This window comes from Sebastes umbrosus, chromosome 18 (assembly GCF_015220745.1).
Source record: "Sebastes umbrosus isolate fSebUmb1 chromosome 18, fSebUmb1.pri, whole genome shotgun sequence".
Classification (NCBI taxonomy): Eukaryota; Metazoa; Chordata; class Actinopteri; order Perciformes; family Sebastidae; genus Sebastes; species Sebastes umbrosus.
In genome coordinates, this window is record NC_051286.1 from 25,134,642 (window position 1) to 25,142,860 (window position 8,219).

The 8,219-nt window shown below is 40.8% G+C and overlaps 1 long non-coding RNA gene across 1 annotated transcript; it reads left to right on the forward strand.

The window, feature by feature from the left end:
* The first annotated feature begins 5,084 nt into the window (after window positions 1-5,084).
* LOC119477607 lies at window positions 5,085-7,462 on the forward strand. Its single transcript, XR_005204266.1, has 3 exons — window positions 5,085-5,137; window positions 6,006-6,241; window positions 7,406-7,462. It is a non-coding gene; the product is annotated as an uncharacterized LOC119477607 (long non-coding RNA).
* Window positions 7,463-8,219: the final 757 nt, after the last annotated feature.

An 8,219-nucleotide genomic window follows, 5' to 3' on the forward strand; every position in this document is an offset into this window, starting at 1 on the left:
AACACACAGTATGTGGCAGGGAATCCAATCTGTAGCTAACTACAGGAGAAGCACGACGAGGACAGAAGCTCGGGACACCACCCTTCCAGACAACCTCAACAGTTTCTACGCTAGATTTGACAGACTGAATGGAGACACCCCTCAAAAGCCCCCCATAACCCTGATGAGACTGCATTACAGGTGACACACACACAGGTTCTGAGGGCTCTGAAGAAGGTGAATCCACGCAAGGCCGCTGGACCTGATGGAGTGTCACCGAGAGTCTTGAGGGCCTGTGCTGAACAGTTGGCAGGGGTGTACACAGACATCTTCAACACCTCTCTCACACAGGAAACAGTCCCTAGGTGTTTCAAGTCATCTGTCATCATACCGGTCCCGAGGAAACCAGATCCACATACACTGAACGACTTCAGGACAGTGGCACTCACCTCAGTGGCCATGAAGTGCCTGGAGAAGCTGGTTCTTCAATCAATTAACGTAGTGATTCCTGACTCACTGGACCCCCTACAGTTCGCTTACCGCTCAAACAGGTCAGTGGATGACGTAGTGGCACTGGCACTTCACTCCACACTCCAACACTTGGACAGTAACAGGACATATGCACGCATACTTTTTTGGGATTACAGCGCCGCTTTTAATACGATCCAGCCGATGAAGCTAACTGTGAAGTTAGCTAACCTCGGGGTCCCAACAGCCACCGGCAACTGGATTTTGGACTTTCTGATTGACAGACCACAGGTGGTGAGGATGGGAGATAAGACCTCTGCTGAGCTCACAGTCAGCAAGGGAACCCCTCAGGGTTGCTGCCTCAGCCCAAAACTGTTTGCACAATACATCCATGACAATGTTTCCACTGAGAAGAACAACATCATTATTAAGAATGCAGACGACACAACCTCATCGTGGACTTTAGGAGGAGAGCCCCCCATCTGCAGCCTCTCATCATCCAGTACACAGAGTTGGAGCGGGCTGACAGTTTGAAGTTCCTCGGCCTTCACCTGACTGACAACCTGAGCTGGGCCAAAAACACTACTGAAACAATGAAGAAAGCTCAGCGGCGGCTGCACTTTATCAGGCTGCTGAAAAAGGCCGGACTCAGACGTCAGCCCCTCACCCTGGCCTATCTGACTGGTGGAAAGCATCCTCACCTCTAGCATCACGGTGTGGTTTGGGAACGCTACCCAGGCTGAGAGGAAATCACTGCAGCGAGTCATAAAAGCTAGAGAAAAATCATTGGCTTTAACCTCCCCTCCATGAACACGATATACACCCAGCGCTGCAGGAGAACGGCACAGAGCATCCTGAGGGACAGACACCACCCAGCTCACTCTCCACACAACCTGAGGCACCACAGGCCAGAGAGCATCTCCACTCACAGAGCATCTCTGGTTTCACAACAGCTTCTTCCCAGCTACAATAAGACTGGTGACAAAGGATGTTAAAGAGGGACACAAATACCCCACACCTCACCTCCATACCATTATTGACACACAGTACACCTGAACTGAATGGACTGTAATGCTGTGCAATATGCTGCCTTCCACTGTGTAATTGTCTGAAATATATTAATTTATTTTTTTTTTAATATTTTTGAGAGTTACAAGTTCTTTTAACATGGTCATGGAGTATATATAGTGTATATTTGTATTCTGGGGTAACTTTCCTATGCAGAGGGTAGTTTAGTTTATTTATTGACTACACTGAGGGTGTTTTATATTTTAATTATTTATTTATTTATTGTGTTGAGTTGAATGTGCTACTTATTTTGTACTGTAATTACCTTGTTCCTTTTTTACCTTTTTTCTTTTCTTAAAACTGACTCGGTGTAAACTGCTCAGAATTCCAATGTACTTATGTGCAAATGGCAAATAAAACTCTTGAATCTTGAATCTTGAATCTTGAAAACCAACAGTGAACTGATCCAAGGATCAAGTGTAGTGTGTGTATCCACAGCCTGGTGAACACTTTAAATCTGTTTGGTCCATCGAGGTAAAACTGAGACCCGTTCCATAAAGAGAGTTTACCAAATAAAACAAGCTTATTTAGGTTAGTCTGACTCATTTTCAGTTGATTCAGTTCAATAAAGCAAATTCAACATAGTTCAGGCTCAGTTACTATGACAACGTATGCTGGGAAACTAACGTGGTCAGGCTCAGCCTGAGCTGTTGCTTAACCAGAGTTACACTGACCCGACGGGAAAGCAATGATTTTACCACTGACTCTCTGGAGTGATGCCATATTATTTCCCTTTATTAACCACTATCAGTCAAAAATATTAAAGATTATAGAAAATCATCTTAAATAAATAATAAGTAAAATAAATTATACAATGATAAATGATCAAATAAACATACATAACTGTTTAATTATATGGTATGTGTTATCAACATATAGGCTTATGTTATATAAAATAAGTCTTAATCTAAATTACCCCAATAGAATGATAAGAGCTGCATAAATAGTTAACAATACAAATGCAAAACATTATATTGATCAGACATGTAGCATCTAAATCCTTTATTTTCCTGATAGCAAAATATGTTTAAAAATGTATTGGTTGTATTGGATAATACATTTGCCGATATTGAGGCTTTACTCAATCTCTTTTTTTTTTTTTTTTATTAAAAAATATATTTTTGTATCATAATTTCATAAATTACAAAAAAACATGTGAAGATGTGGCCTGCAGTGTGTGTTCATCATTATGGACACATTACAGTAGGAGCTGTTGGGGAAAATGTGATTTTCTGAAGATCCTACACATCATTAACTATGGAAACATCTAGACACACAAGTCTGATCATTTATATTTAGGCTACTTATTCAAATCTCAATTCAATTCAATTCAATTCAATTCAATTCAATTCAATTCAATTCAATTCAATATGCTTTAATGGCATGAATACAGAAATGACAATATTACAAAAGAGTCAAATAATAATGAGATTATAAAGAAATAGAGCGAAGTACAATTCAAGAAAATAATGAGATCATGAAGAAAAAGAACAACGTACAATTTATAAACACGCGTGCGTCAGTAAAAGTCATGGTAACGTGATGACGTAGGGCCGTCATCAGGACTTTTCATTGTCAGGTCTCTTGGGGAATACAGCAGATAACATATACTGTGAAATTATTCAGTTTTTAAGAGAAACTGATTTAGTTAAACGAATCTAGTGTTTTCATCATATTATTATTATTATTATTTTTTATTATTTATTTGGTTTTTTTTATTTTGTTTCTGCCAATCTCCTGTTCCACTCTCCAGTCCAGATGGTGGCGGTAATGCATCTCTAAGATGGTTTGCCAACTGCAAATAAACCCCGAAGAGGAAGAAGAAGAAGAAGAATAAGAACACGAGAAGAAGAAGAAGAAGAAGAACCGTCAATCACTCCAGTCTCCTCTTTTACATCTGAGTTTAACTCGAGTTGACAGACGCTGCTCTAAACCTGAACACTGGAAGCTGAACTGTTGGTAACATGAACCTCGTGGATTACTGAGGACTCGTGGAGAGTTACATTAAGTTTCTGGAGGAGAGGACAAGTGGACAGATGTCTTCCAGCCGGCCGAGGTCTCTGAGGAGGAGGACGTGAGGAGGTTTCTGCTGAGCTGCAGGTGTGTCAGACAACAACAACGAAGGTAAGAAAACAACTAAATGTACGATTTTATTCCTCTAAAGTCATTATTTAATGTCTCTAAAACCCTTTAACGTGTTTCCAGTACAACATGAATGTAGTTTATTGAGTTTAAACGTAAAAAAAGCCGCCTAAACGACTTTTCCTGTTAAATCATTATTTCATGTTTGGGATCTGTTGAGTTTCCCGCCACAGCTCCAGAATGTTTTAACTATCATGTAGTGATTATAAAACACTGTTATTTTAGTTTAACTATCATATAGAGATTATAAAACACTGTTATTTTAGTTTAACTATCATGTAATGATTATAAAACACTGTTATTTTAGTTTAACTATCATGTAGAGATTATAAAACATTGTTATTTAGTGTTTAACTATCATGTAGTGATTATAAAACACTGTTATTTTAGTTTAACTATCATGTAATGATTATAAAACACTGTTATTTTAGTTTAACTTTCATGTAGTGATTATAAAACACTGTTATTTTAGTTTAACTATCATGTAATGATTATAAAACACTGTTATTTTAGTTTAACATCATGTCGAGATTATAAAAACTGTTATTTTAGTTTAACATCATGTCGAGATTATAAAAACTGTTATTTTAGTTTAACATCATGTCGAGATTATAAAACACTGATATTTGTGTTTGAGGATCATTTTAACTAACAAAATGGCAACTTGGCTAATTAAAAAAAAAAAAGTGATTTTTTTTTTTTTTTTTTTTTTTTTTTTTTTTATCACCATGGAGACAGTGGAATTATTAGGAGCTGACATCATCACGTCAGAGCGTGCAGCACGTTCAGGTGTAAACCAACATGGCCGCTTCCTCTAAGTGGAGAGCAGAGTCAGCTTCATTAGACTGTGTACACGAATGTGTTATTAACTTATCTAATAATACAATTCCTCCACACTGAGAGAAAATGGACAGTGTCTTGTAGCACTGTTTACCACAGATGCTGTCAACAAGCCTACAAATGAACAAAGTTCACAGAAAGTGGAAAAGTTAAATAATGTAAAGCTTTATTTTATTCCAGGCTAATGAGAACGGGGAGGAAATTCTGAAAGTGAAAGTGTTTAGTTCAGTCAGCTCCAGACACCATTTTGAGTTGACGAAGCAGAAGGAGGAAAACTGTAGACTGAAGCAGGCTGAGTGTTAATCCAACATTTTATTATTTCACTGTTGAAGTCTCTGAGTCAGTTTTGTCCCTGTGGACTGCATCGTACGGTGGAAAAAGAGTACCGTCACGTTTTAAGAATATTGGCATCAACTACCGGGTCTCGTTGTGTGTGTGTGTGTGTGTGTGCGCGCGCGCGCGCGTTCAGTGTTCCTGTTTCATCTCTCAGACTGACTTCAGATCAGAAGATGAGTGATTGTGTGGAGGAAGAGGAGGACAGAGCAGAGTCTCCAGTCTCTGACTGTCTGTCTATGAAGAGTGATCGGTCGAAAAATGATCCTCTGACCTTCAGTAATGAACCTGGACCCTCAGAGTCAAAGTAAGAGAACTGCTACTAACTAATTTATAGGACTCATTTTCACTTTCCTCCACCAATACTGTTTTCTGTTGACTTTGTGATTCTATTTAAAAATGTCTACTAAAATGTATTTGCTAACTGAAGTTGAAGAAGCTTTTGTGACACAAAGTGAATTAAAGCCCCCCACCCTCCATCTAGTTTTACTTTCTGTTTTTTGGTTAACGCCATGGATGTATTAAAAGAACTGGATCCAGTGTTGGAGGCGGGGCGCCGGTCATTCCTATGAGAGTTGCTCATTTGCGCAGGAAGCCTAAATGGCTCGACTTCCATCTGGAAAAGTACCCGGATCTTGGTGGAGTAGCGTCCGCTCGGTCACATGACTCAGTCACGGGGTCCCAACGTCACGGCTTGCGCTCCAGCCTCGGTCTGGGTCTCATTCACATGAACGGAGGAAGGGAAATAACTGGATTCAGCTATTAGTGCGTTTTTCAACTTTAAAAACTTAATTTTAAAATAAGGGCTATCAGAGCGTTCTTCCCGTCAAGCTGGCATGACATGGTTGGTCCTTGATTCCTTAGGTTTTCTAGTTTCATATGAAAGCAGTATCTTCACTCTAGCTTTAAAACTGAGCCGCTACAACCTCTGAAAGACAGAATAGTGGCCGTCGGATTTTTAAGAGGTTAATGAGACAGCCAGAAAGTAAAGTTCAGCTCATTAGTGTTTATGAAAGCAGGAGAGTTGAAATAAAGGAACACTGTCATCACAGACTGAATGATGAGTTCAAACAGAATAGTACCAACACTTTAGCTGTTCCCTGTTACCATCTGAGCTTTGAGACAGTATCGGCCAATCCACAAAGCATTTTAGTTATAAAGACATGTCTTCACAGGAAGAGGAAGACGAGTGATGTTTCTGTGGAGGAGCAGCTGTCCTGCTGTGCTTTGTGTCAGAATGTCCTGAAGGATCCAGTCTTTACCAGCTGTGGACACAGGTTCTGCAGACAGTGCATCACCTCATACTGGGACCAGTCTGCTTCAGCAGGAGACTACTCCTGTCCCCATTGTGGAAAAAGATCCAGAACAAGAGCTGGACTGCAGACAGCCGGTCAGACCAGCACTGTACAAAGTAGGACTATATGTCTGATGATGTCTCCATGTCTGAAAACACTATTTGTTGTTTTAATAGAGTGACATATGTTGTGTCATACAGCACGACCATTTAAGATTATTATAAATATAATTACATTTTAAGTCCACCTGAAATTTAACTGCATGTTTTTTCTGCTCCAGCATTCATATGTGCTCTGTATCACCTGTCCTGTGTTCTCCTTTGAGAGATAATCTGATCCCTTTGGTTTTATGATAGCCCCCCCTGTCTTGGCATTAACCCAGGGGTCAGCAACCTTTACTATCAAAAGCTCCATTTTTGGCGCAAAAAAAAGTCTCCGCAGGTTGTCGCGGTGCTCTGTCGTGCACCTCTGAATTTTTGTAACTATGCGCTGACAGCGCCTTACATTTCAACATGGACGCCTTCGAGGGAAGACTGACCAAGCAGCTTTGCCTGTAAAGACATCTCTACAACTGTTCACTGAGAGACCACAGAGACGGTCACATGATATTAAATATTTGGAAAGAAATATTCAACCCACTGGGCAAAGATGCGTCTTTCTGCTGCATGTGTGGAGAGGGGGAAGAGGAGGTGTGGAAGGGGGCACTAGTGCTGGTGAGTGGGGACCCAGGCTGTCCTCATGAGCTGAGCTGAGCTCATGGGGGTTGGGTGGTCACATAATGGTTATTTTTTTTCCAGCACGTTTTTTAGATGAAACAGGCGGACACACTGAACAGAAGGCCGCAGAGTGTGTTTACCGCTGCGACCACCAACAACCCTCATTACATGTCATGTTGCTTTTTCATACGTCAGCGGAATAATTTCCTGAATCTTCACAGGTCTTTAAACCGTAGTGGAAACGCAGACAACATTGGGCTGAAGGACCCTTTTAGTTCCTTAAAAGTAGTAGGACTAAAAAGTCCCAGGAACTTTTGGTGGAAACCCGACTTTTGTTTGTAAACCGACTGAGAGAAAAAGGAGCATTTCTGATGCTTCTCTTAATATAATATAAACTATAAACAATAAATGTAAAAATAACGTTGACGTTAGTTTTGACTTCAAGAAGGGATGATGACTTTATAACCTTTACTTCTTTATATGTTCTTATATTGATTATTTTCATATTGGCAATGAAAGTAATATGTTTCTGTGTTTTATCTCAAACTTGTATCTCTCTTTCAGCAGATAGTGTTCTGCAGGAGGTTATAGATGAACATAAGATCAGTCTGAGGAGGAGATGTGAACGTGTGACTGAAGGAGCTGATGAAACAGGAAGTGGAACCCTCCTCAACAGGATCTACACTGAGCTCTACATCACAGAGGGACAGAGTGAAGAGGTTAATACCCAACATGAGGTGAGGCAGCTTGAGCTAGCTTCCAAGAAGAAGACCCTCAATGACGCTCCAATCAAGTGCCATGACATCTTTAAAGCCTTACCTGACCAACAGGGACACATCAGAGTCGTTCTGACGAACGGCGTCGCTGGCATTGGAAAAACCTTCTCAGTGCAGAAGTTCACTCTGGACTGGGTAGAGGGCTTGGAAAACCAAGGTGTCAGTCTGGTGGTTCTGCTTTCGTTCAGGGAGCTGAACTTGATCAGAGATGAACAGTACAGTCTTCTCATGCTGCTCCATGTTTTCCATCCAACATTACAGAAGGTCACAGCAGAGAAGCTCGCTGACTGTAAAGTTCTGTTCATCTTTGACGGCCTGGATGAAAGCAGACCTTCACTGGATTTCCACAACAACGAGGTTGTGTCTGATGTCACCCAGAAGTCATCAGTCAACGTGCTGTTGACAAACCTCATCCAGGGGAATCTGCTTCCCTCAGCTCTCGTCTGGATAACTTCCCGACCTGCAGCAGCTAATCAGATCCCTCCTGCATGTGTTGACAGGGTAACAGAACTACGAGGCTTCACTGATGCCCAGAAGGAGGAGTACTTCAGGAGGAGAGTCAGTGATGAAGAGCTGTCCAGCAGAATCATCTCACACATCAA